Source organism: Amblyraja radiata, chromosome 4 (genome assembly GCF_010909765.2).
Source record: "Amblyraja radiata isolate CabotCenter1 chromosome 4, sAmbRad1.1.pri, whole genome shotgun sequence".
Taxonomy (NCBI): domain Eukaryota; kingdom Metazoa; phylum Chordata; class Chondrichthyes; order Rajiformes; family Rajidae; genus Amblyraja; species Amblyraja radiata.
In genome coordinates this window covers 13413401-13435924 of record NC_045959.1, presented here as the reverse complement: position 1 = coordinate 13435924, position 22524 = coordinate 13413401, and positions in this window count along the sequence as shown.

Sequence of the window (22524 nt, the reverse complement as noted above, 5' to 3'; positions counted from 1 at the left end):
AGTGACTGAGAAACAGTTTCCCCCTTACCATCCCCACATAAAAAGACTAAGAAACCTCCAAAAATATACTTTTTAAACAGACTAAAAATAGCAAAAAGAAGAAAAAACAGACAGACTGTAGGCAGAGGCTGCCATCATATGGCGCGCCTCGTGTGTGGGGGAGGTCCTTTAGCAGTTGTACAGAGTCCTTGTGAGACCATACCTGGAGTATTGTGTGCAGTTTTGGTCCCCTAATTTGAGGAAGGACATTCTTGCTATTGAGGGATTTCAGCGTAGGTTTACAAGGTTAATTCCTGGGATGGCGGGACTTAGAGGGGATCTTAATGAAACATCTAAGATTATTAAGGGTTTGGACACGCTAGAGGCAGGAAACATGTTCCCTATGTCGAGGGAGTCCAGAACCAGGGGCCACCTTTTAAGAATAAGGAGTAAGAACGGAGATGTGGAAACACTTTTTCTCACATAAAGTTGTGAGTCTGTGGAATTCTCTGCCTCAGAGGGCGGTGGAGGCCGGTTCACTGGATACTTTCAAGAGAGAGCTAGATAGGGCTCTTAAAGATAGCGGGTCAGGGGATATGGGGAGAAGGCAGGAACAGGGTACTGATTGGGGATGATCAGCCATGATCGCATTGAATGGCGGTGCTGGCTCGAAGGGCCGAATGGCCTACTCCTGCACCTATAACACTTAATTACACATCCATTTAGTTGCCAAGTGTTTCTCCTTTTTTCAAAATTGTATTCAGCATCTTTTATCTTCCTGCAGGAGCACAGACCTTACTCAACTAAATTTTATTGATTGCACCTCCAGCCCTACCTTTCTTAGCCAATTATCCTTACCAATCTTCTTGGCAATTCTGGTAAGAGTGTGGGTAAGTCTGAAGTAAGTTTTTGTTTGTCTATCTTCAGTTTAAACCAGCATCTGCAGTTCCTTCCTACACATTAAGTAAAGGATAACATATATTTTTCCTCCAAATTTCCAACCTGGAAATATCCCATCGAGTCAAAGGGGATTCCAATCCTGTTCTGGGTTTAGCTGGTGTAGTGTTGCGGAGGCAGATTCCCCAGCATGTGGGAATAGCAGCGTGACGGTGTTCTGTCATTTAACTTCATGTGGGGTAGTGTGGTGAGGGGGAAACAACAGACGCATTAAAGAACTCACATGGTGTGAGGCAATTACCAGTGAGCGGCAGGACATTGTCATGGAACTGCCAGCACAACCCAGCCCGGTACATTGGGTATGCTGCCATGGTAGTTTTATTACTAGACTAATAGTCGGTGACACTGGTCAATTGAAGGAGACAAGAGTTCAAATCCCACCTTTTCCAAATGAATGATGCATGTTAACTGTTGCAAATGCGCACCATGAAGAATCCAACCAGGATCAATCAGGATTCACCGCAGGAAATTTAATAGACATGAGGGAACATAATTTTCAGTGGTACAGAGAATGCCCAGGTGAATGGGACTGATTCAAATGTTCCACAGAGGCCAGCATTTGCTCAATGGGCCAAATGGACTCTCTTTGTGCCATTGTATTCCAAAATGTGGAATTAAAATACCAATGTTAGCTCTGGTGTTCATGACGTGTCTGTAATATCATCTGTCTCACTAACTTCCTCCAGGGAATGAGATCTTTACTGGTCTAGTCTAGAGATGACTCCAGGCTCAAAGCCATGAAATGAAATAAAAGACTAAATGTGCTGGCGTAACTCACCATGTAAGGCATCTCTGGAGAACATGGATAGGTGATGTTTTGGGTCGAGACCCTTCTTCAGACTTCATGTCATTAACTTTTAACTCCCATGTGAAGTGGCCTAACAAGGGCAATTAGGGCCGGGCACCTAATGTTGACGTTAATAACGATATTCTCAGCTTAAAATAAATATACAGTTTCACATCAATGTGATGTCCTCTCCTGCGGATTTATTGAGAACAATATTGACAACAAGTATTACATGCTCTCTATCTCTGTAAGGTTATTTATGCGATTTTGCAATTTTCTGAACTGATATGCTGCACTACTTACCTCTAAAGCAGTTTGCCCCTGCTCACCAGGCAGTTATTTGCAGGAAAGTATTGATCATTTACTGAGAACTCACTACAGATAACCAATGAAAGCCACACAGTTGGAGCTTATGGGCAGGATTTCTGACTTTTAGAAGAAGCCGCACCTAATTAATTGTCCTCGCCCTCAAAGTGATCATTAAATTCTCAGTGGGGTGTCTTAAATATAGCATAGCATTCATTACCACATGAATAGAGTCATTTAGCCTACTTATGCCACAAACAAGTGAACCTGAACAAGATTAATTGTCTTTTCCAAACCTGGGATGGTTCTCATATTTCACATGGGAAAAGTACACTTGATGTTTTGTACAAAAATGTTGTACTCATTAATGAGGTCATTAGCTGTAATTATGCTGCTCTACATATGGAAGAACCTACTATGAAGTATAATCTATATATATTTTAGCACACATGAAGTATCTATATATATTGAAATTGGTGGAGAGTGGGGGGGGTGGGTGGGTGGGCTTTCTGGAGCGCTAGTATGGGTGTTGTGGGCCGAAGGGACTGGTTTCCAGAGGGCTAGTATGGACATTGTGGCCAAATGGAATCTTGGGCTGGCAGCTCAGTCACTCAGGGCTGAGGGGCTGGCAGCTCAGTCACTCAGGCCTGGTGGGCTGGCAGCTCATTGCATTTTCACTTCATTTCCATTGCCATTGCACTTTCAAGCACAGGGCAGGCTCAAGCCAAACAGCTGATTGCATTTTCACTTTATTTCCATTGCCATTGCAGTTTCAAGCACAGGGCACGCCAAATCACTCATTTCATTTTCATTAAGGGCTAACAAATCATTTATTCAAGTACATTGCATACTCACAGTGTTCTGTAGTTTCCCAGCTCAGACAGAGAGTTGTGACCTCTCCCTCACCATCTTGCAGGCAGACTGAGCCACGCCAACACTTCCGGGTTTATAGTCCCTCCCCCCTCACACCAGATGGGGCATGGGTTTCATGGCAGTGATTGACAGGAGAGAGAATCTCAAGATTTTTTAAACACTAATAAGTCTTTTATTTTGCATCAATGGGAAAAATCCTCGGGGCCTACGCAGTGGAGGAGGACTCTGAGTAAGATGGCCAAAAAATCACAGCCATATGTGGTAGCGTTTTTTCTAAAATCAAAGCACTGTGCAAACAGGACGTGGTCAAGATGAGACTTTTAATTATATAGATTACTAAAAGTCTCATCTTGACCACTTCCTGTCTACGTTGAAAATACATTTTTGAAAAAACGCTACCCTATATCGCTATGATTTTTTCCGCCATCTTACTCACTGTCCTCCTCTCCTCCAACCGCCCCAAGTTTTTTTCCGATCGGTGAAGTAATAAAAAGGTTATGAATGTTTAAAAAATCGTGAGATCAGCAGATTGGTCTTCTCGCCTGTCAGTCACCATGATGAAGGTAACGCCCCTTCCGGGGGGCCAGGAGAATAACACCCCAGAGGACGGATGCGAGTCAGTCACCCCGGAAGACTATGAGTGAGAGTTGCGTCCAGAACTGTGAGTCTAGGCTGTGAGTGAACTGGACTGTGAGTCTGCATTGTGCTGCTTGAACTGAATTGAAGGGTTGGCCTGCAAACTGTGCTGCTTGAACTGAATATCGTGCTCATTCCGGAAGTCCCGCTCACTGTGTTGTGTGTGAGAGTGTGTGATGAATGGTGTGAGTGTGTGTGTGAAAGATGGTGTGTGTGTGAGATGGAGGGTGTGTATGTGAGTGAGTGTGTGTGAGATGGAGTGTGTGTGTGTCTGTGAGATAGAGAGTGTGTGTGTGTCTGTGTGATGGAGGGTGTGTGTGTGTGTGTGTGTGTGTGTGTGTGTGAGCCTACCAGCCGTGAGTGAGTCGGCTGCCAGCCCACCAGCCGCAAGTGATTCGGCTGCCAGCCCACCAGCCGCGAGTGAGTAGGCTGCCAGCCCACCAGCCATGAGTGAGTCGGCTGCCAGCCCACCAGCCCTGAGAGACTGAGCTGCCAGCCCACCAGGCCCGAGTGACTGAGCTGCCAGCCCAAGAATTCATTTGGACCACAATGTCCATACTAGCCCTCTGGAAACCTTTCGGCCCACAGCACCCATACTAGCACTCCAGAAAGCCCCCCACTGGCCACCAATATTAGAATTTGTGAAGAGGTGGAATATTGTGTTGTGGGACCAGCCCTCCTGTGTGAACTTTGTCTAGTTTGTTTATAAAGCAACGTATTCCATTTTACTACAGAACAGCTAAAATCCATGGAATAAACTTGAGATGAAGCAAGGTTTCTATAATGCAATAATTGTTTATTTTTCACTGTTTAAATCAACAAATGAAAGAACCAAACGGCAATCCAGTGTCTATAGATTAGCTTTGCAATGTTTCTTCAATCACCAGCAAACAGATTCAATGAAGGAAATACTAAAAATCAGAGATTGCAAAAGCTGGAATCTTGAGCACAACAAAGTGCTGGAGCAACTCAGCGGGACATGCAGCATCCGTGGAGGGAAATGGACAGTCGATTTTTCAGGTGGGTGCCCTTCTTCCGACTAATGATTGAAAATCAGAGATTTGTTCACATCATTATTCTCTTTGAGGATGAACACGTGCTTCTAGGATGGCATGGAAAAAGTTCTACAGTTAGAGTTTGTAAGTGGAAGGATGCATAAGTTGAATTATTTTGTATGAGATCAACCTGTGGAGAATCAGATTGTTCCAAAGATGTGAGTGGTTTTCCTGAGAAATGCACACTGTTTCTCGTACTTGAACTCTCTGCCTTTGAGAATAAATCGTTACAGCTGTCTTGATTTTCCATCAAAACGACGTCTGCTGAGACCTGGTGGAATTATATTGACATTGCTCTAGACAGAAATATCAAACCACATTGGGTTCACTTTATTCTCATTGTGCATTCTCATTGCCTCGCCTTTTCATAGCAAAATGATTTGAGTATAGGAGCAGGGAGGTTCTACTGCAGTTGTACAGGGTCTTCGTGAGACCACACCTGGAGTATTGCGTACAGTTTTGGTCTCCTAATCTGAGGAAGGACATTCTTGCCATAGAGGGAGTACAGAGAAGGTTCACCAGACTGATTCCTGGGATGTCAGGACTTTCATATGAAGAAAGACTGGATAGACTCGGCTTGTACTCGCTAGAATTTAGAAGATTGAGGGGGGATCTTACAGAAATTTACAAAATTCTTAAGGGGTTGGACAGGCTAGATGCAGGAAGATTGTTCCCGATGTTGGGGAAGTCCAGAACAAGGGGCAACAGTTTAAGGATAAGGGGGAAATCTTTTAGGACTGAGATGAGAAATACATTTGTTACACAGAGAGTGGTGAATCTCTGGAATTCTCTGCCACAGAATGTAGTTGAGGCCAGTTCATTGGCTATATTTAAGAGGGAGTTAGATGTGGCCCTTGTGGCTAAAGGGATCAGGGGGTATGGAGAGAAAGCAGGTACAGGATACTGAGTTGGATGATCAGCCATGATCATATTGAATGGCGGTGCAGGCTCAAAGGGCCGAATGGCCTACTCCTGCACCTATTTTTCTATGTTTCTATTCCCTCAGCTTCATACACCAGTGGGAACAACATTCAATATAACAAAGATTCAAAACACAGGAGACAATCTCCAAGTTGAGAATTCTTTACTGACCAAACGTTCTTTCATGGCAATCTTTAAAAGTTACTAAGTGTATTAAAGGGATTCCACTTTCTCAGTTATGTTGGTAAGAAGACAAAATAAAATCTCTCTCTTGGAGCCAGGCCAGAGTAAAACTAAAGAGGGTAAAAGGTAAAAAAATGATATCCTTCGGAATTGTCAATAGAAGAGGTCCACCTTTTCTTTAAAGAGCTGTGGGTTCAATGAGTCTATAATACGGACTTTATGCCTCTGAAGTTCAGAGAAAACAAACTAAATAACATAGAGCACAGAACAAAGTATTATAATCCTCATTTCTGCCACATTCTTTGATCAACAATGATAATCTGTTAATCTCCTCATTTATTACAAGAGTTCCATGTAAGGATAACTAACTGTTGGGTGCGAAGTAAATGTTTGAGATCATGGATTATAAATATGAGCCAATATCTGGTTTCTGTAAATTTAGCAGGGCAGATTAAAACCACAAACTTAGTTTGTAAGGTATAATTGCATTCTACTAGTTTGAATGGAACAAGATGGACTTTACTAAGGCTATGGTTTGCACACTGGCAGTGCTCCATTGAACCCCTACAAGTGTACAGTAGAGAGCACACTGACTAGTATCATGGACTGGACTGGCAACTTTAATGCCCAGGAACAAATGAGACTGAAGAGAGTTGTAGACATTGCCCAGTCCAGCATTGATACTGACCTCTCCACCATCAAAAGGCACTGCCTCAAGAAGGCAGCAAATATCATTAATGACTCACACCACCCTGGCCACGCTTTAATTTCACTACTACCACCATTGAGAAGAAGTTACTGGAGCCTGACAACCGTGGCCACCAAATTCAGGAGCAGCTTCTGCCCAGCTACAATCAGGCTCTTGAACACTGCACAACACTACACAACACTGCACAACACTAACCACTACCTCAGCAACTATCTTCTTCTGTGGACTGGTTCTTTGATTGCACTACAAACTTCAGTTTTGCACTATTATGGTCACCGAGTATTTCTGTTCTTAGTTTATTGAATTATTGATTCATATATATTTATCTGTGTGTTATTGTGTTAACGGGTCTGTTAAGCTGCAGCAAGTAAAGGGCCTGTCCCACCAGCATGCGACTGCTTGCGGCAAGCGAGACCAAACCGGAAGCAGGGGCCGCGCAGAAGTCGAGTAATCCCGTACGAGTTGACGTGAAGTTCGAGCGAAGGCGTACGCCGTCAAGACGCTGCGTACGGCGTTGAGACGCTGCGTACGGCATCGAGACTCTGCATACGGCGTCGAGACACTGCGCACGCCCATCGAGGCGGTGCGTACGGCCTCAATGCAGCTGTGGGACGGTAGGCCATTGCCGCGCGGAATTTTTGAACACGGTCAGTTTTTCGGAGCCCCGCGCGATGTCGGGACCAGCTCCGCACAACTCCATACGGCTCCGGCGATCAAAGTGGGACCGGCCCCGCAAGGCCATACGGCTCAAGCGACCACGTTAGGTCACGCTTGCCACATGCAGTCGCATGCTCGTGGGACAGGCCCTTAAGAAATTAATAATTTCAAAGCCAAACACTCGCTTGATTCTTAAGCAAATGTCATGAATTTACTGTTAAAGACTCCCCACTGCAATCCTTAGTATTATGTTCTATTATTATGAAATTTTGCTCTGATTAATGTTGGAATGTATTTATTCATTTGCATCAGTAAAATATATCTTCCAGCGACAGGAATCAGTGCCATGTTTGGGCATTATCCAGTTGGGGCGCGGGCCAAAACGTGAATGAATGCTGAGCCACTCAGCTGGAAGGCCAATCCAGGAATGGGTAACTTTCACCTGCCATCCTTAATAGTGGTTTTATTACGAAATCTCTTCATTTTGCCTGACAACTTGAGCTTGCCGTCTCCTGATTAATTCCGGATCTGTCAGCACAAAGACATGAAAGAATTCTATCCCAGCCTGAATAGGGTGAAAGAATGTGGAAACCGCAAATGTGGGCAGCTCCAAGCCGGAGCAGAACCACACAATCATGAATCCGATGTCAGTTCTATGGCACCGGTACAAACTGGGTGTGAGAAAAAATGTGTGGGTGTTAACTCAGAGTTTCTATACTTTGCTGATCAGTCTTGTCAATGTCAAAGACTTTGAAGTGATTTTGTAAGGATAGATAAATTGACTTGATTGTGAATGGCATTTGATAGGCTTGTACTTCTTTTTGCTTTGAAATGATTGATGTAGTGCCAGGTTTAAGCAATAATGCAAAGGTGGGTGTTTGTTCCGTACAATAGGTAAGCTCAGTCAGCTTCTGCTACCAGACAAGCACTTTAAATTGACGATCATTTCTGAAAAGTGACACTTGCACAGATTTAACTTTAAACCAAACAAACCTAGCAAATTGAACTACACCTGTTGAGCAAATTGTTTAAAAAATATTACACTCACTCAACATGCTTCCCTTGCTTTGATATTTTCTGTCTAACGTAGTAAACACCCTTGCCCTGTGTTATATACTTTTACGCTTTTAGATAGGCACTTGGTTACGCAGGCAACAGAGGGATATGAATGTCTGAAGAAGGGTTTCGGCCCGAAACGTTGCCTATTTCCTTCGCTCCATAGATGCTGCTGCACTCGCTGAGTTTCTCCAGCATTTTTGTGTACCTTCGATTTTCCAGCATCCGCAGTTCCTTCTTAAACAGAGGGAGGGATATGAATGGTACACAAAATTGCTGGGGAAACTCAGCAGGTGCAGCAGCATCTATGGAGCGAAGGAAATAGGCGACGTTTCGGGCCGAAACCCTTAGAGGGATATGAATGATGTGCAGGTAGATGAGATGAGTTCATCATGGCATCATATTTATCACATATATTGTGGGCTGAAGGGCCTGTTTTAGTGCAGTGCTGTTTTATGTTCTATGAGCCACTAGGCTTCAAATTTACTCTCATGCCTTGCAGAGATAGGTTGTTGCTACACAAACAGACTAAAGTGAGTTGCTCTGACCTGAAGCTTGCTCCAATGGAGCAGCTGAAATTGGAAATCCCCTGCAGATAAATTACAGAACAAATCCTCTTTAATTCATCAATGGTTACAGAATGGTGCCAATTAGTCAAACGTCTGCCAATGTTATTTTTAAGTAGAAAGAAACATAGAAACATAGAAACATATAAAAAATAGGTGCAGGAGGAGGCCATTCGGCCCTTCGAGCCAGCACCGCCATTCATTGTGATCATGGCTGATCGTCCCCTATCAATAACCCGTGCCTGCCTTCTCCCCATATCCCTTGACTCCACTAGCCCCTAGAGCTCTATCCAACTCTCTCTTAAATCCATCCAGTGATTTGGCCTCCACTGCCCTCCATGGCAGGGAATTCCATAAACTCACAATTCTCTGGTTGAAAACGTTTTTTCTCACCTCAGTCTTAAATGACCTCCCCTTTATTCTAAGACTGTGGCCCCTGGTTCTGGACTCACCCAACATTGGGAACATTTTTCCTGCATCTAGCTTGTCCAGTCCTTTTATAATTTTATATGTTTCTATAAGATACCCCCTCATCCTTCTAAAATGGCTTACAATTCTAAGTTGTTTTAATGGCACACTAATTATTCATTTTTTTTAAAGGATGAAATTAACCAGCAGGTTAGTTATTAAAAGAGTAAGGGATACCCAACATTGCCACCTGGTTGTTTTCATACTGAACAAGTGAAAGCAAATAATTTTGGTCACAGAGATATATAGTGCAGAAACAGGCCCTTTGGTACACTGAGTCTGTTGCGACCATCGATCACACATTCTTATACTAATCCTACTGATTTTATTCTTCTCAGACTCCCATCATCTTCCCTCTCCTTTCCGATTCTAACACCAACCTAAAAAAACATTTACAGTAGCCAGTTAACCTACCAATCTGCACAGTTTTTGCATGTGAGTGGAAATTGGACCATGTGGAGAAAACCTATGCAGTAACAGGGAGAATGTCAGACTCCACATAGACAGCACCGAAGGTCAAGATTGAGCCCAGGTTAAAAAAATATCCCTCAAATGAATTAAAGCGATGGAGAAAAAATTTCTGTGAGGATGTAAGGGCTGCCTGACAACAATGTTTCTCTATCACTTTCATTCATTTGATGAATGTTTGACAAACAAGATTTTTCCATTAATTGCTAGTTCTAAGCTCTTTTATCTCAGTGCTCACATTTTATGATTATCCCTCCTTCTCCAGTAATTATATTTGACTCTATTACAGGTACTAGGATAACAAAGAGTTGATGCATAATTAATAACTGATATTCTTTCATAATCTTACAGTTCACACTTAATCTTTAACGTTAACATCTTTTGTGGATTTAATTTCAGTTTTTTCTTAGAGTAGTGCATTTACATTTGCTTCACTATCTTATAGCAGCTTCATTCATGCAGGTCAACGATCACCACAATGTCCGAACCTCTTTCCTGATGTGGGAATGCCAGTGTGGTTGATCAGGTTACAGACAGGAAACTCTAGTTCGGTGTCTCGAGGGAGTTGTGTTCAAAGTCTGAAGTTACTATTGCTACACTAGTCGGTTAGGCAAACGTAAGGAAGAGTATTCTGAGGGATAGGATATACATGCATTTAGATGGACAAGGATTGATTAGGAAGAGTCAAAATGGTTTGGTATGTGGGAGGTCGTGTCTCACAAATCTGATTGAGTTTTTTGAAGGTGACCAAAAAGGTTGATGAAGGCAGAGCTGTAGATGTATAGGAAAGATCTGCAAATGCTGGTTTAAATCGAAGGTAGATACAAAATGCTAGAGTATCTCAGTGGGATAGACAGCATCTCTGGAGAGAAGGAATGGGTGACTTTTTGGGTCGAGACCCTTCTTCAGATGTAGATGTATATATGCTTCAGCAAAGCATTTGACAAGGTTCTACATGATAGGCCGCTCTGGAAGGTTAGATTGCATGGGGTCCAAGGAGAGATAGCTGAAGGGATAGAAAATTGGCTTCCTGGAAGGAAGCAGAGAGTAATGGTGGAAGTTGCTTCTCAGCCTTTGACTAGTGGTGTGCCTCATGGTTTGGTGCGGGGCCCATTACTGTTTGTCTTCTATATCAATAATTTCTATGAGAAAGTATGTGGCAAGATTAACAAGATTGCAGATGATGCAAAAGTGAGTGCAGATAGTGAAGACGGATGTCAAAAATTGCAGCAGCATCTTAATCAGGGCCGACAAATGGTTGATGGAATTTAATACAAAGAAATGTAAAGTGTTGCATTTAATTTGATTTGATTTGATTTCCATATAACCATATAACCATATAACAATTACAGCACGGAAACAGGCCATCTCGGCCCTACAAGTCCGTGCCGAACAACTTTTTTCCCTTAGTCCCACCTGCCTGCACTCATACCATAACCCTCCATTCCCTTCTCATCCATATGCCTATCCAATTTATTTTTAAATGATACCAACGAACCTGCCGCCACCACTTCCACTGGAAGCTCATTCCACACCGCTACCACTCTCTGAGTAAAGAAGTGGTACTTTTTTTTAATTTATTTTTTAAATTTCATTTAATTTCATTTAATTTCATTTAATTTCATTTATTGTCATTGTCTTCAATGACAATAGACAATAGACAATAGGTGCAGGAGTAGGCTATTTGGTCCTTCGAGCCAGCACCGCCATTCAATGTGATCATGGCTGATTATCCCCAATCAATACCCCGTTCCTGCCTTCTCCCCATATCCCCTGACTCCGCTATTTTTAAGAGCCCTATCTAGCTCTCTCTTGAAAGCATCCACCGCCCTCTGAGGCAGAAAATTCCACAGACTCACCACTCTCTGTGAGAAAAAGTGTTTCCTTGTCTCCGTTCTAAATGACTTACTCCTTATTCATAAACTGTGGCCCCTGGTTCTGGACTCCCCCAACATCGGGAACATATTCTTGGAACATGTCCAAGCCCTTAACAATCTTATATGTCTTAATGAGAAACCCTCTCATCCTTCTAAACTCCAGAGTGTACAAGCCCAGCTGCTCCATTCTCTCAGCATATGACAGTCCCGCCATCCCGGGAATTAACCTTGTAAAGCTACGCTGCACTTCCTCAATAGCAAGAATGTCCTTCCTCAAATTAGGGGACCAAAACTGCACACAATACTCCAGGTGTGGTCTCACTAGGGCTCTGTACAACTGCAGAAGGACCTCTTTGCTCCTATATTCGAATCCTCTTGTTATAAAGAACAACATGCCATTCGCTTTCTTCACTGCCTGCTGTACCTGCATGCTTACTTTCATAGACTGATGAACAAGGACCCCCAGATCTCATTGTACTTCCCCTTTTCCCAACTTGACACAATTTAGATAGTAATCTGCCTTCCTGTTTTTGCTACCAAAGTGGATAACCTCACATTTATCCGCATTAAACTTCATCTGCCATGCATCTGCCCACTCCCCCAACCTGTCCATTCTCATAGCATCCTGCTCAAAGTTCACACTGCCACCCAGCTTTGTGTCATCTGCAAATTTGCTAATGTTACTTTGAATCCCTTCATCCAAATCATTGATGTATATTGTAAATAGCTGCGGTCCCAGCACGGAGCCTTGCAGTACCCCACTAGTCACTGCCTGCCATTCTGAAAGGGACCCGTTAATCCCTACTCTTTGTTTTCTGTCTGCCAACCAATTTTCTATCCATGTCAGCACTCTACCCCCAATACCATGTGCCCTAATATTGTCCATTAATCTCCTATGTGGGACCTTATCAAATGCTTTCTCAAAGTCCAGGTACACTACATCCACTGGCTCTCCCTTGTCCATTTTCCTAGTTACATCTTCAAAAAATTCCAGAAAAATTCCATGATTTCCCCGTCGTAAATCCATGCTGACTTGGACCGATCCTGTTACTGCTATCCAAATGTGCGGCTATCTCATCTTTTATAATTGACTCCAGCAATGAAGAGACAACAACATTATTTTTCCCTTACAGTCAAACAAAAAAATAAAATAAAATAAAATAAAATAAAACAAAAAAAACACAAAACACAGAACACAGTAGTGCACAACACAAACATCCTCACATCGGCACCAAAGTTCCCCACTGTGAGGGAAGGAACTAAAGTCCAGTCAACCTCCTCGCCGATGTTCCTCAATATTCACCCGTGGTCGGGGCCTTCCGAGCCCCCCGTAGTCGCCGCTACGGGTTGCCCAATGTTCAGGCCCTCTCGCCGGGAACCTCTCATCGGCCACCTTCCACCGGAGTCCGCGGCTCCCGATGTCCACAGGCCACGCTGGGTGGAGATTCACGCCGGCGACACCCGGCAAAGGGTCCCAGGACTCCGCAATGTTGAGGTCATCGCCGCCCGCATTGGGAACTCCGCACCCACAGCTCCGCGATGTTGGAGCAGCGGCCCAACACTCCGGAGCTCCAAGCAGCGATCCCAGGAAGGCCTCGCCCACTCCGCGATGTTTGCAGCGCCTCGCCGCCGCTGCTGAAGCTCTGGTCCAGTCCCGGCAGGAAAGGCTGCGCCGATCCGGTTGGTCGGCCGCCGGGGGGGGGGGGGGGGGGCGAGGACGCGACTCGGATAATAGCCGCATCCTCGCCAGGAAGTGACTGAAGGACGGTTTCCCCTTTACTATACCCCCCTCCCCACACATAAAATACTAAAAAAAAACTAAAAGACACACTCGAAACATAACAAAATAAAAAAAGACAGCCAGACCGTGGGCGGAGGCAGCTAGCAACATCGCCACCGGATGTCCAACAGTGCCACGGGATGTCCAACAGCACCACCGGATGTCCGGATTTTAGAAAGTCTAACAGGGGCAGCACCTGCACAGTGAATGCCAGGGATGTGGGGAATGTTGTAGAACAAAGGGTTCTAGGAGTGCAAGTACATAGTTCTTTGAAGTTGGGGTCACTGGTAGATAGGGTGGTCAAAAAGGCTTTTGGCGCATTGGTCTTCATCAGTCAGAATACTGAATATAGACGTTGGGAAGTTATGTTGCAGTTATATAAGACATTGATGAGGCCATATTTAGAGTATTGTGTTCAGTTCTGGACACAATGTTAGAGGAAAGATGTCAAATTGGAAAGGGTACAGAGAAGATTTACGAGGATGTTGTCAGGACTTGAGGGCCTGAGCTATAGGGAGAGGTTGAGCAGGCTGGAACTCCATTCCTTTGCATGCAAGAGGATGAGGGATAATCTAGTAGAGGTGTATAAAATAATTAGAGGAATATAGTATAGTAGTATATCTTTATTGTCATTTTCCTGAGTACTCACATACCCAGAGGAAACAAAAAAACATTGCTCAACCAGTGTCCATTCAGTGTGCAGTAAAAAATAAATAGAAATAAAAATACATATATCATGAACAAATTAAACACTCTACTCTCTATTAAACATCAACAGGCGTTCCGATCGGCAGCGGCACGACAGTGGCTCTGCTGCAGTGTGTCCAGGTTGGTGGTTGGTGCGCGATACTTTGGCAGGGGGCAAAGTCCGTTTATCAGTCTTATAGCCTGCGGGAAGAAGCTGAGGAGCATCCTGCTGGTTTTGCAGCTAATGCTCCTGTACCTCTTCCCAGATGGCATGATGGAGAATATGTGATGCGATGGGTGGTAGGGGTCTTTGATGATGGAGATGGCTCTGCTGATACATCTCTTCCTGTATATGTCCAGCAGGAAAGGGAGTGGAGCACCAATAATCCTGCTGGCGGTCTTCACAATCCTGTCTAGTTGGTGCCGTTCGTACGTCTTGCAGCTCCCGAACCAGGAAGTGATGCCGTATGTTAATGTGCTCTCGATTGTCCCCCTATAAAAAGTTCGTAGGTGTGTAGTGGGGAGACCTGCTTTCCGTAGACTTCGGAGAGGGTGTAGTCGCTGCTGGGCTCTCTTGACCAGTGCTGTGGTGTTGGTCGTGGACATCAGGTCATCTGACAGGTGGAGTCCTAGGAACTTCACGCTGCTGACCCTTTCCACATCAGCTCCATCGATGTGCAGAGGTGTATGGTGTTGTTTTCCCGCCCTCCTGAAGTCAACCACCATCTCCTTAGTTTTTCCCACGTTGAGAATGAGGTTGTGGGATTTGCACCATCCTGTGAGCAGCTCCACCTCCATCTTGTATGCCGACTCATCATTGTCACTGATGAGACCCACCACTGTTGTGTCATCAGCGAACTTGTTGATGAAGTTGTTGTTGAGTCTAGCAGTACAGTCGTGTGTAAGCAGACTAAACAGCAGGGGGCTTAGGACACAGCCTTGGGGCGAGCCAGTGCTCACGGCTATGGTTTTTGATGTCCTACTGCCCACCCTGACTGTCTGCTGCCGTTGCGATAGAAAGTTCAGGACCCAGTTACATGTGCCAGCATCAACCCCCAATAGCTCCAACTTCTCCACCAGCTGCTGCGGAATGATTGTGTTAAAAGCAGAGCTGAAGTCTATGAAGAGGATCCTGGCATAAGTATTTTTCCGATCAAGGTGTGACAGTACGAGGTTCAGTGTTGTTGAGACTGCGTCCTCTGTGGATCGGTTGGCTCTGTAGGCGAACTGCAGTGGGTCTAGGTCGGCAGGTAGACTATTTTTGATATGCTGCATAACCAGTCGCTCAAAACACTTCATTACTATGGGTGTTAGAGCCACTGGTCGAAAGTCATTATGGCAGGGGTAAATGCACACAGTCTCTTGCCCAGAGTAGTGGAAACAAGAACCAGAGGACATAGATTTCAGGTGAAGGGGGAATGATTTATCCGGAATCTGAGGCGTAACATTTTCACACAAACATAGAAACATAGAAACATAGAAAGTAGGTGCGAGAGTAGACCACCAGGTCCGTCGAGCCCGCACCGCCATTCGCTCATGGCTGAACACTAAACAGACACACTTACCCACAAACAGTAGACACAAGACACAGAACACAAGACACTACCCTCCCCTTTATACCGCTATCACCCCTCTCCACCCCAAAAACCTCGTGATCTCCTGGGAGAGGCAAAAAACCGGATAAAAACCCAGGTCCAATTCGGGAAAAAAATCCGGGAAATTCCTCTCCGACCCCAATCCAGGCGATCGATACTTGTCCAGGAGATCACTCAGGTCTTACTATACTAACCATACCTAGGTCCATATCCCTGCCCTCTCCCCGTAGCCCCTTATCCCCTTGGCAGCTAAAAAACCATCTATTTTAGTCTTAAATATATTTAAAGTTTCTGCTTCCACTGCTCCCTGGGGCAGTGAATTCCATAAATTAACCACCCTCTGGGTGAAGAAGTTCTTCCTCATCTCCGTTTTAAAAGAGCCCCCCCTTATTCTGCAACTATGTCCCCTAGTTCTAGTTTCCCCGATCATTGGGAACATCCTCGGTGCATCCACCCGATCAAGGCCCCTCACGATCTTATATGTTTCAATGAGATCGCCTCTCATTCTTCTAAACTCCAAAGAGTAGAGTTCCAGCCTACTTAACCTTTCCTCATATGTCAATCCCCTCATTGCAGGAATTAATCTTGTAAACCTTCGCTGCACTGCCTCCAGGGCTAGTACATCCTTTCTTAAGTATGGACCCCAGAACTGTACACAGTATTCCAAATGTGGTCTCACTAATACTGTGTACAGCTGCAGCAAGACCTCCGTGTTTTTATACTCAATCCCCCTAGCAATAAAGGCCAAAACTCCATTGGCCTTCCTGATTGCTTGCTGCACCTGCATACTAACTTTTAGTGATTCATGTACTAATACCCCTAGATCCCTTTGCGTTGCATTACAACGCAGCTCCTCCTCATTTAGAAAATAACTTGCCCTATCATTTTTTTCCCCAAAGTGAATGACTTCACATTTATTAGTATTAAACTTCATCTGCCAAGTTGTTGCCCACTCACCTAGCTTATCTATATCCTTTTGCAGACTCTTCCTATCCTCCTCATCCCCTACTTTTCCTCCCATTTTTGTATCGTCCGCAAATTTTGATATATTACACTTGGTTCCCTCCTCCAAATCATTTATATAAATTGTGAACAACTGGGGTCCCAGCACCGACCCTTGCGGAACCCCGCTAGTTACCGGTTGCCATCCCGAGTATGAACCATTTATCCCCACTCTCTGCTTCCTATTTGTTAGCCAATCCTCTACCCATGCTAATATATTACCCCCAATCCCATAATTTTTTCTTTTTAGCAATAGTCTCTTATGTGGCACCTTGTCAAAAGCCTTTTGGAAGTCCAAGTATACCACATCCACCGGTTCCCCTTTATCCACCCGGGTTGTTACTTCCTCAAAGAATTCGAGCAGATTCGTTAAACAGGACTTCCCCTTCACAAAACCATGCTGGTTCTGTCCGATGAAGTCATGTTTATCCAAGTGCCCCGTTAGTGTTTCTTTAATAATTGTCTCTAACATTTTACCCACCACCGATGTTAGACTAACCGGTCTATAGTTACCCGCCTTCTGTTTACTTCCTTTTTTAAATATAGGTGTTACATTGGCCATTTTCCAATCCACTGGGACCGTTCCTGCCTCCAGGGAATTTTGGAAAATTATCACCAATGCATCCACAATCCCCACCGCTATCTCCCTCAAGACCCTTGGATGTAATCCATCAGGCCCAGGGGATTTATCCTCCTTCAGTCTCATTAATTTCCCTAATACCACCTCCTTGGTGATCTTAATAGTATTTAGCTCCTCCATTCCTACCGCCCCCTGTTTATCCAGCGTTGGAATATTTTTAGTGTCTTCTACGGTGAAGACTGATACAAAATACTCGTTTAATGCCTTTGCCATTTCCATGTTCCCCACCAACAACTCTCCAGTCTCACCCTCCAATGGACCAACGTTCACCTTAGCCACCCTTTTTCTTTTTATATAGCTATAAAAACTCTTACTATTAGTTTTTATGTTGTTTGCTAATTTCCTTTCATAGTCTATTTTCCCCGTCTTAATTAATCTCTTAGTTATTTTTTGCTGACCTTTAAATGCTTCCCAATCCTCTACCCTCCCACTATCTCTGGCTACCTTATATGCCCTTGCCTTCAGCCGAATACTATCCTTTATAGTTTTACTGAGCCATGGCTGACTGTTCTTACCCTTACCCCTTTTTTTCTTCATAGGAATAAATTTTTCTTGAAGGTTATACAGTAGACCCTTAAACGTACACCACTGCTCATGTACCGTCTTATTCTTGAGTCTGCTATCCCAGTCAACTTTGATCAGCTCATTCCTCATACCTTCATAATCCCCCTTATTTAGACTAAGCACCCTAGCCTGAGTTTCAACCTGCTCCCCTTCTATTTGAATATGGAATTCGACCATATTGTGGTCACTTGTTCCCAACGAGTCCCTAACTATGACATTTTTAATTAATCCTGCTTCATTACACAGGACCAGATCCAAGATTGCCTCCCCCCTTGTCGGTTCTGTGACATACTGTTCTAGGAACCCGTCTCTAATACATTCTATAAACTCTTCCTCTAGTCTACCCTGCCCAGTTTGGTTTGCCCAATTAATATGAAAATTGAAGTCCCCCATGATTACAGCAGTTCCCTTTTTACATGCGTCAACTATTTGCAGATTTATGTTCTGACTAACAGCGTCACAGCTATTTGGAGGTCTATAAATTACACCCACTAGTGTTTTTTTCCCCTTGTTATTCTCTATCTGTACCCAAGCTGTTTCACTATCCTGATCCTTCAACGCAATATCCTTCCTCTCTATTGCCGTTATTCCCTCCCTTATTAAAAGGGCCACCCCTCCTCCCTTTCTTTCCTGTCTATCTTTCCTAATTGTCGAGTACCCCTCTATATTTAACTCCCAGTCCTGATCCCCTTGCAGCCATGTCTCCGTAATGGCCACAATATCATAACTATATATACTTAATTGCACCGTTAATTCATTTATCTTATTACGAATACTCCGTGCATTTAGATAAAGCACTTTCAGATGATTTTTACTACCCTTCCTTTCCGTTTTTGCCCCTTTTACATCTAGAGCTTTATCTTCACACATTCTGTCTCCTGTCACATTTTGACTTTCCGCTTCCCCACTGATACCCTGCTCTATTTCCTCTACCCCTGCCGTTATTACCCCCCTTGATACCTCCCCCCCGCTACTTAGTTTAAAGACCTCTCTACTGCCCTAGTTATATGATTTGCCAGGACCCCAGTCCCAGCACCGTTCAGGTGAAGTCCGTCCTTACAGAACAGATCCCCCCTGTCCCAGTACTGGTGCCAGTGGCCCAAGAAACCAAACCCATTATTCCCACACCAGTCTTTGAGCCACGCATTCAACTTTTTAATTTTACGTACCCTCGCCGATTTGGCCCGTGGCTCAGGTAGCAATCCGGAGATCAGTACCCTCGAGGTTCTGCTTTTTAATTTATTCCCTAACTGCTCAAACTCCTTCAGCAGATCCTCCTTCCTCGTCCTTCCTATGTCATTGGTCCCCACATGGACCACGACCACTGGATCCTCCCCCTCCCACTGCAAATTTCTCTCCAGCATCGCAGAGATATCCTTAACCCTAGCACCGGGTAGGCAACACAGCCTTCGGGACATGTTCTGCTGGCCGCAGAGAACCCTATCTACCCCCCGAATAATACTATCCCCTATCACTACGGCATTTCTTCTAACTCCCCCCTCTTGAATGGCCTCCTGATCCACGGTGCTGCAGCCAGGTTGCTCATCCCTCCCACAGCCCCTGATCCCGTCCTTACATTGAGTAAGAGCCTCGGTCATGCTTGTCAGGGACAAGGGCTGTGGCTCCTGCCGCATCTCCTCCTGGTTCCCCCTACCTGCCTCGCTTATGGCCACACCTTCCTTTCCTTGCTCACTGCCTACTGAATTAGTTAAACTGGTCGGTGTGACCATCCCCTGGCACAAAACATCCAGGTAATACTCCCCCTCCCTGATGTACCGCAGCGTATGAAGTTGGGTCTCCAGCTCATCAATGCGGAGCTGGAGTTCCTCTAGCCTCAAACACTTACTGCAGCTGTAGGGATCTTCTACATCAATGGTGTCGACAAATTCCCACATCTCGCAGTATTGGCACATCTCCTGACCGCCCATCTTATATAAGTAATTAACTGGTCCTATTTAAGAATCCCCTACTGTATTGATACACCCCTTATTGATATAATCCTACCTCCTATAAATGGGAAAGTACTCACCCCAGCCGTAAATTACCTACTGGTTTGGCTGTCTAGTGGTAATTCCGTCCGCTCTTCCTGTCTGGTCCACTGCTCCCTTGCAGTGCGTGGCAAACCTCTTTGCCTCTGTTAGTCTCTCGAGCCGCGGCTCCGTCCGTCCTCCCTCGGCGACAGCACCTGTGGCACCGCGGTCGTGACTCCCTTCCGTTCCTGCAGAGCCTTCCTGTTCTGGGCGGAGTCTGCAGCTAACTGTGTGCTCACGTCCGGTAGCTCACGTCCGGTAGGTCAGCCTCACGTCTCCGGTCTTCGGTCCCTCGTTAGCGCAATCAGCAAGCGTTAGCGCAATCAGTAATCACCAAGCTCAGGATCTGTACCTCACAGATGTGAAGAAAGCTTGTAACATCCTGTACTGAACCTGAATTGTTCACGGTGGGTGTATGGAACAAACTGCCAGAGGAGATAGGTAGATGGATAGGACGGGTTTAGAGGGCTATGAGCTAAATGCAGGTAGGTGGGAATGTAGATGGAACATGTAGGTCGGTGTGGGCCAGTTTGCTGAAGGCCTATTTCCATGCTGTACGACTTTATGACTCTAGCCCTGAAGTACCATTAAATTAATACCAAGATAAAGGAATCACTGGTGTGGAATTGAGGAGATGATTCATCATCATAGTCAAACAGCACAGAAACAGGTTGTTCAGCTCAAATTGTCCATGCTAAGCAAGGAGCCCCATTTACACGTCCCACCTGTTCACATTTAACTCATATCCCTCTGTAACTTTTCTATCCATGTACCCGTCCAAATGTATTTTAAATGTTTTTATAGTACCTGCCTCAACTACTTCCTCTGGCAGTTTATTCAATATACCCACTACCAACTGTGTTAAAAAGTTGGCCCTTAGGTTCCTATTAAACCTTTCCCCTCTCACCTTAAACCTTTGTCCTCTGGTTCCTGATACCCCCACCCTATTGGTTCCTTTCATGATTTTATATACCTCTATAAGATCGACCCTTAGGCTTCTGTGCTCCAAGGAATAAAATCTTAGTCTGCCCAATCTCTTGCAACAGCCCTTGAGTCCGAGCAAAATTGTCATGTATCTTCTCCACATTCTTTCCAGTTTAATGACATCCTCCCCAAAGCAGGGTAACCAAAATGAATACAATATTCAAATTGTGGCCTCACCAACATCTTGTACAACTGTAACAAATGTCCCACTTCTATACTCAAAAGGAAATAGACACAAAATGCTGGAGTAACTCAGCAAGCCAAGCAGCATCTCTGGAGAGAAGTAAAGGGCCTGTCCCACGAGCATGCGACCTGCATGTGGCAAGCGCCACCAAACCGGAAGGGGGGCCAGGCGGAGGTCGAGTGATCCCTGTACAGGGCCGGTCCCACCAGCATGCGACTGCATGCGGCGAGCGCGACCAAACCAGAAGCGGGGGCCGCACGGAGGTCGAGTGAGTGACGTGAAGTTCGAGCGAAGTCCGCGGGAAGTTCGCACGTGACGTACGGCGTCAAGACGCTGCGTATGCCCGATGAGGCGCTGCGTACGGTGTCGAGACGGCTGCGGGCCGGCAGGCCGTTGCCGCGCGGAATTTTTTAACACGGTCAGTTTTTCGGAGCCCCGTGCGATGTCGGGACCAGCTCCGCACAACTCCATATGGCTCCGGCGATCGAAGTGGGACCGGCCCCACGAGGCCGTACGACTTAAGCGACCATGTTAGGTTGCGCTTGCCGCATGGAGTCGCATGCTCGTGGGAGAGGCCCTTAATGGGTGACGTCTCGGGTCAGGAAAATCTGACAAAGGGTCTTTGGCTTGAAACGTTAGTTCTGTTTCTCTTTTGACTGATGCTGCTTCACTTGCTGAGTATTTTTCACATTTTGTTTTTCAATCACAGTTTAGTCCATATAATGCTTTTTTTTTAGACAGCACAGTCAGTCTGGGAGCGTACAGGGTCCACAATGCATAAATATAGACAACCATTTTCAGCATTATGTTAAACCAGAATCAATGCTTTCCACAGTTTTTACTGCTGAGCTCTGGACTGGTCAAATGAATTTCTCGCCATTTCTGCCGACTAAACAGGAATTAAACCACCCAGAGGAATACAATTGTGCAATTAAATCATTAACCGTTTATAAACATATAATCACAAATTGTTTGCTACAGAAGAATTTCAAGAGGAGGATCTAGTTTTAGTTTAGTTTAGAGATACAGTGCCGAAACAGGCCCTTCGGCCCACCGAGTCCGTGCCGACCAGCGATCTCCGTACACTGACACTATCATAGACACAAGGAGCAATTTACAATTTTTACCAAAGCCAATGAATGGAGGGTGGGAGGAAACCGGAACACCCAGAGGAAATCCACGCGGTTACGGGGAGAATGTACAAACTCCGTACCGACAGCACCTGTGGTCAGGGTCATACCTGGGTCTCTGGCGATGTAAGGCAACAACTCCACTGCTCTATCCTTTCTTAGAACAAAGGGGCGTTTGGTCTAAGTAAAACAGTGAAACTGTAGACCACAGCAGAGAGTATCTGATCAGCAGCAACATCTGAATTATCCATTTTACTGCAATGCCTCCAGGCATCACTTGGTCAGTTATTACTGGATTCAGCACTAATACTGGGGGGTTTTCAAGCCAAGATATCTCTTCCTGATCTAACTAATAATCATTGTGTTTAATGAGCTGGCTGATGAGCTTTAAATGTGACTAATCACATATCTGGTAGTTTAAGAGAAACTA